Raw genomic sequence first — 7,373 nt, forward strand, 5'->3', positions numbered from 1 at the left:
CACGCGCTTATTGCCATCCGTAAGAAGCTGCACTTTTTGGAGCTTATAGGACTTGAGATTAAGTCCATTTTTGGAAACATTTTGGGAAATGGCACAACCTTGCTATTTGTAAAGATGCTTGAGACTGTTTTTTAACATTTTTATTAGAAAATTCATTTGATGGTGAATTTCTCATAGGTAACTGTCAACTATAAAAATAAGATCCGATAGATATATTATACTATAACTTATAATTCTATATTATAAATTATACTATTATACTATAACGATATTATCACTTCCTCTCTTTATCTTAAAGCGGACGGACGTGTTTTTTTTGTGCGCACTACGTTTTTGTAAAACTTGCAATAAGCTTTCTATAAACAATCGGTGTTTATTTCTTTACTGATATAAAAACAAATTGCAATTTTTTAGATCCGTATCGCTTCGCGTGTGCAGTGATATATTTGGAGGTAAAATAATTATTTATTTAATTTACTTTCCAAACATAGCCCTGCTCTGCTTCTTCATCTCCTACGGTGTTGTTGCTATTCCTTTGCTTCTACTCTCGCTCAATAGAGATTCTTATCTCTATTTTTTTAAATCTTACTAACTTGCACTAACTGCTCTCTTTAATCTCCCCTTCTCTTTTCCTTGGTACAGTGGTTCAAGGTTCCTCATTAATAAAATCAAATAATATTTTTAAATTAATTATTAATTTTTTTAATAATTTTTAATAAATTAATTATTTAATTTTTAATAATTTTTAATAAATCAATTATTTAATTTTAAATAATTTTTAATAAATTAATTATTTAAATTGTAAATAATTATGGATTTTAAATTGGTCTGTGCATTAAAGTCTTGCAATAAGACAATCTCGTCTTCCCAGCCTACCATCCATTGCTGGCTCTGTGAAAACGTTTTACACGCTAAGTGTGCCGGGTTCACGGCCTCAGTTTCGGATGCAATCTCGCGTAGGTCTGGTCTCCACTTTTGCTGTGATGGTTGTCGGCTGTTCAGGACGAAATGAGGTCGTTCATGAGGCAGACTAAAAGCGGTTTCAAGGAGTTGATTAGTGGTTTTCGAAAAATCAATGACCAACTCTGTGCGCTTGATACACAGTTTAGTAGCCTTCAACTACTAAATGAGTCTCCAAAGCGTAAGAAATCCGCTTTTAGTGATGTTCTCGGATCGAATAATCTTCAGCCTGCTCAGCCGACAACTATGCAGCCGCTTATATCTCTGGCCACCCCAAGGGCCGGACCTGCGTGCCGTGGAAATATCCGTCAGTTTCAACGAATCCGCCTTGGTATACAAGGCATCTTAACAATTTAAAGAATAGTATGAGTAGACTTTTGAATAAACATAGATTATCTGGCTGTACAGTTAGTTATTCTAGATACTTAGTAGCCCGGTCCAATTTCACCGTGCATAACGCAGAATGTTATAGGAGTTATATTCGCCGCTGCAGGATTCAGTTTACTCAGGATCCGAAGCAGTTTTATAACTTTGTAAACACTAAGCGTAAACATGTATCTTTTCCCCCTCTGCTTACGTTTGAGAACTCTTATGCGAACACCGATCAGGCAATGGCCGATCTCTTTGCACAGTTTTTTTATACTACCTTTTCACCTAGCAGCAGTTTAGCTCAGCCTTACACTTATAATATCCAATCAGCCAACCTTATATTTTGCCCATCTTTCGATCAAAGTGGTGCGTTATCGGATCTTCTTAAGGTTAAGCCCGTGTATTCGCCAGGCCCTGATGGAGTACCAGGCTGTGTTCCGAAGTACTGCGCCGAGGCTCTGTGCAAACCGCTTGTTAAACTCTTTAATCTATCGCTGGAAACTTCGATCTTTCCCCTTATGTGGAAGGAATCCTTCATTATTCCGCTGCATAAAAAAGGGAAAAAATCCGACGCTGCTAATTATAGAGGCATCTCTAAATTGTCAGCAATTCCAAAGCTTTTTGAAAAACTTATCACTCCACATTTGCAACACCTATGTAGTCCAATAATAACTCCGTGTTAGCATGGCTTCATGAAGCGCCGCTCCACCACTACCAACTTATTGGAGCTAACATCTTTTATCACGGATGGCTTCCGGAATGGCTTACAAACAGACGTCATATACACTGACTTCAGTAAAGCATTTGGCTCTGTTAACCATTCGCTTCTTATAAGTAAACTCAGTCTTTTGGGATTCCCAACTGATCTACTTATCTGGATTTCGAGCTACTTATCAGGGAGAACCCAACGTGTTTTCTTTAAAGATGTTACCTCGCGTTTAGTCCGCGCCACATCGGGGGTGCCCCAAGGAAGCCATCTTGGACCCCTACTTTTTACTCTGTTTATTAACGACTTGCCCCTTGCCTTAACTAATTCACTTGTACTTATGTACGCTGATGACGTTAAGCTATGCCTTCAGTATAAATTCTCTAGCGCCCAGTCTAGACTTCAATCCGATTTGGATAAACTTCAAAATTGGTGTTTAGCAAATAACCTAAAGCTTAATGGATCGAAATGTAAACTTATGTCTTTTTACCGATCTAGTCCGCACCAGGCTATGTACTTTCTCTATGGGAACGCCTTAAAACGATTAACTCAGGTTAACGATCTAGGTGTCTTATTAGATTTGGAACTTAAATTTACCGACCATGTATCTACCATGGTTAATAAAGCTATGGGTGTGCTTGGTTTTATTAAAAGATGGTCAAAAGAATTTAATGACCCGTACATAACTAAAACGTTATATACATCATTGGTCCGTCCGATTCTTGAGTATGGATCGTGTGTCTGGAGTCCTCAATATGGAGTACACCAAGATCACATTTAATCTGTACAAAAAAACTGCCTTACTTTTGCGCTTAGGGGACTTAATTGGGATGCAAATCTTTACCTCCCCTCTTATCATAGTAGACTTTTACTAATCAACTTACCATCATTAACAAATCGTAGAACGATGCTGGGTGTCATGTTTTTATATAATCTTATTTATGGAAATATAGACAGCCAGCATTTACTAACACGCTTAAATTTTAACATTCCTAGTAGAAGGACCAGAAACTTTCGTCCTCTGCTCCTCAGCCATTGTAGTTCGACATATGCCCAACACGATCCGTTCAGGGTATTATGTTCGGACTACAATGGTCTCTACCACATCTTGTCACTTTGCCCTACTAACAATCTTAAATCGCTTATATTAACCGCCTTATCTGTGCAACATTTTTCCTCGTAATATCTTTCTCCTATTCCTCGCTTATCTGTCTCGGATCTATTCCCGCGATTCGAGCCGTACGTTACGCGGCAGCGTCCCTCGGTCGGTTGGACGGGAGGTGGGCTGTACGTATGCAGTGGGAACCGCGCAAAAAAAAAAAAAAAAATAAGCTTCTACCTAACTGCAATGGTATATCAACTTCGGCTACGCAAAAAGCTAGCTTTCCTTTCTTGTTGATTAGAATTTATAATGATAACAAAGTGCAACGGTGATTCTGAACTTTTAATGTGATGTAGTAGGAATTGTTTATCTGGTCAAAAAACCATTTTTTATATATTTGTAACACCCAAAAAATCTATAATTACACAGTGCTACAAAAAAAAAACAAAAGTTAATGAACTTTTAAAGTGACATAGTAGGAATTGTTTATTTGGTCGAGTATAACACAAAACCGTGTATGAAATATTTTTAACACCCTAAAAATCTTTTTTTATTATTAAAAAACCGGTTTTGGAACTTTTTTGCGCTTAAAAATTCCTGAACGCGTTTTTTAAACCGATTTCAAGATTGCCGGTGTTTTTCATTAGTTTAATAGCTCTAAAACTGAGACCCTAGTTTGCGTAGAAACCGACAGAAAGACGGACATGCTTATATCGACTCAGAAGGTGATCCTGATCAAGAATATAGATACTTTATAGGGTCGGAGATGTCTCCTTCACTGCGTTGCACACTTTTGACCAAAATTATAATACCCTCTGCAAGGGTATAAAAAATAAGTGGTGAAATATCTGTGACCCGCAAAATATTGAATAAATTGTATATGTAACGTAAAGGTTACTTTTAAGTTACAGAGCGTTTTTGGGCAGCTGCAATTAATGATCGAAATTCCCCGTTTTAGTTAAATACAAATTCTGTTCAATATAAATATGGGCGTTCATTTACTAGATCTGATTTCATACAATGGTTTGGGCGATATACACTCCTGGCCAAAATAATAAGTACACAGATATAGTGTTTATTTGTTTCGATATAACTCGATTTTTATGCAATGCACACCCGCCATTTTTTTTATATTGATAAGTTACAATGTTACACAATTTCTAAAACAAGAATGAAATATGGGAACCTCGTGGATTCAATACTAAGCTTAATTTTCTGCTGGGTAGGCGATTTTGGTCTGGTCAAAATAATAAGTACACCTGTGTATTTGATAAATTTTAAAGGATTAAAGCTAGATTCGAGTTAAGATATGTTGGTTTTTATTATTTCCTAGCATATTTTAGTATATCCCAGGAAAAAAAAATTCTATAGTTGGGCAAAAAAAAGAGTTGTACAACAGAAAAAAGAAAAATTGCTTTAATTCTGCAAAAGGAAGGATAAAATCTTCGGGAAATCGCTAAAAGACTTGGGCAGTCATTATGTTTGGTCCAGAATGCCCTAAAATTCAACATTCAATTCGAAACTCGAGGTCGGAAGAAGAAATCCTGTCGAACGACCGACACCCGAATCCTAAGTTTTTACTGCTCATCCATTGCTGCTCATATTGACCATGAAATATCGTCTAGATCAGTTCGTCGAAGACTTACTAATGCTGGCTTACAAGGACACATAGCCAGAAAAGTTACTCTCCTTCGAGGGAATAAATTAAAGATGAGGAAACAGTTAGCCCAAAATCATTTGGCATGATCTGGAACAGAGGGTTCCAAAAAGTGGAATAATGTCCTATGGAGCGACGAAACAAAAATAAATCTATTTGGTAACGACTCCAGAAAGAATGTACGACTTGTTTCGTCGACCCAAAGGCATAGAATTCGACGCCCGGTACTCGAAATAGACCGTTAAACACGGAAGCGGAAACATTATGATTTGGGACTGTTTTTTTTGGCATGGAGTCGTCCCGATTTACGGATTACCGATACTATGACCCAATTTGGATATAAAATTATATTGTCTGACATAATGGTGAGGAAGACATGCCCTTGAGATGGGTCTTTCTACAGGACAACGACCCAAAACACACATCAAAGCTGGTCAAAGCTTAGTTCACCGAAAACAAGGTGGACATTATGAAGTGGCCAAGTCAAACTGCAGACTTAAACCCAATAGATAACCTATGGGGAGAGCTTAATCGTCGGATTGGCACAAACACATTTCAAAATATAGAAGAATTGCAGCAAAGACAAGGTACGAGAGTTGTTTGGAGACGTGCCGTAAATTAAATGCCCAGCATGCCGAAACGGATAACAAAAGTTATACAAAATATGGGGGGATATACTGGGTATTAGCATAAGATTACTATAAAAAGAAAAAAATTGAGAAAATGTTTTTTATATTTAAGTTAGAGGCTTTGAAGAATTGCTGTACTTATTTTTTTGACCAACCCTTTTTTATGTTTTTTAGGTTTAATCGACCATAAATTCTACAAATTTCGTGAATTATTCTTATGTTAAGTATTTTTATAATCAACATTATGCCAGAAAACTAAAAGAAATTAGAATTGGTTCGTTACGGTTATCAAATAAGATTTACGTGACATAGAAGAAATCTTATGAGCGTGTACTTATTATTTTGGCCAGGTGTGTATGTAAATTATAGCCTGATCGGAATAATAGTCTGAAAAACGGGGACGCAGCTCAAAGCTCTAACAATCGAGTTCATGGGAGCGGGCGCCGCGGATGGAGAGACATAAAAACGGGGCCCAAAAGACGATGGAACCTAGTGACGCCACTCGGGTGTTTAAGGACAACAAATTTTTGCCGGCCAGATTTTCCGGCGGCTGCTTGACACGACAGGTACCTTTTCTTTCGTCCGAAATTAGGTTTCCTTGATGTTATTAGGAACTAGCAAATAAGATTGAGATATACTCAAGTAATTTTAAATAACTTAATTATATAGGCCTCTTTGTATCTTACCACGAATTTTTTTTGAAAATGTATCAATATCCATTAGAGTTACGTTGCCAGAGTAATTTTCCATTAAATTTGGTGAAAGTATTGATGCTTCTATGAATAGTCATGAATTTATTAAGAGAATTGAGTTGCCCAACGAGAAAAATAAAACTTACCCGAACATGATGACGTTCGTCTTTTTAAGCGAGCACATTTTGTCTTGTCACGAAATGTTGAAGAGTGCGAAGCAGTTAATTTTCTGCTCTGGATTTCATTAAAAAGTTCCTTTGTCGTCTTGACTTTATTTACTGTCGAGCTGCCTAAGAAGATTTGCTGGCACAAGCTAGACGACTCTTTAGAAATTACAGCATCAACACCTCTAGATCCCTTTTTACGACCACGTTTTTTGTAGCCATGTGAGTCGGAAGCTTTATGGAATAATTCAGTCTTTTTTAAAACCGGACATTAAGCGTCAACGGGCCTGTGTATTTGAAGAGCGATTTTCTCTGATTTTCCTTGATCGACGCTAGAGGAAAAGCGGCTACAAGATGCACTCGAGTCATATGTATTATAATCTTCAAACAATGGTTTATCAAGTTCATTTATATGGGATGAAGCATTATTGTTTCCAGAAAATAGGGTAAGGTTATTCTGACTTAAAACTTCCACTTGATTTATTGACTTGAATCTACCACTAAACTTTAATTCACTTGATTTTGACCGTGTTTTACTGCCTGAGTTTCCAAATGTGGTATCTCCTGATAAAATTGAGCTCATTGAACTGTTTGATGTTGAATACACCTCTACAAAAGAAATACAACATAAATCCATTAAAAAGTATATAAAACAATTTTTTCGTTATAAATTTTCTTTCATAAATTATTGATACTCGTGGACTTTATTAAACAACAAGACCTGTTCTGTGGTGTATGCACTAGTGAGTTCTTAATAAGATGGCATGGTTCCCACGCTGACAACTTATATACATATGTGCATGTTATCCAACCCCTAGCTTAACTAATCTAATACAATATATAAACATAGTTTTAAATCACAGAAGCCTCTGCTGGATGAGTCATATCCTGTTTGTCAATCTTCCCCTCATTCGTGTCTGAGAACCACCAAGCAATTATCCCAGTTTAAACATCCAGCTCTAACTGTAAACATATTTCTGAAACTTTTCCACGGTCTGAGCTAGACTGATAAACAATTGAACCGGCTCGCCGCCGCCAGTCCGAATTTGATATATCTTCCGATCTTATCAGTTTTCACCAATAAGTCAATTATT

At 36.9% G+C, this 7,373-nt stretch overlaps 1 long non-coding RNA gene across 1 annotated transcript; it reads right to left on the reverse strand.

Moving 5' to 3' along the window:
• Positions 1 to 6,092: 6,092 nt before the first annotated feature.
• Positions 6,093 to 7,050, reverse strand: LOC26514001. The gene is made up of 2 exons (XR_004310232.2): positions 6,262 to 7,050; positions 6,093 to 6,199 (listed from the first exon to the last, which is right to left on the reverse strand). It is a non-coding gene; the product is annotated as an uncharacterized LOC26514001 (long non-coding RNA).
• Positions 7,051 to 7,373: the final 323 nt, after the last annotated feature.

The sequence above is a fragment of the Drosophila ananassae genome (assembly GCF_017639315.1).
Source record: "Drosophila ananassae strain 14024-0371.13 chromosome 4 unlocalized genomic scaffold, ASM1763931v2 tig00000054, whole genome shotgun sequence".
Lineage (NCBI taxonomy): Eukaryota > Metazoa > Arthropoda > Insecta > Diptera > Drosophilidae > Drosophila > Drosophila ananassae.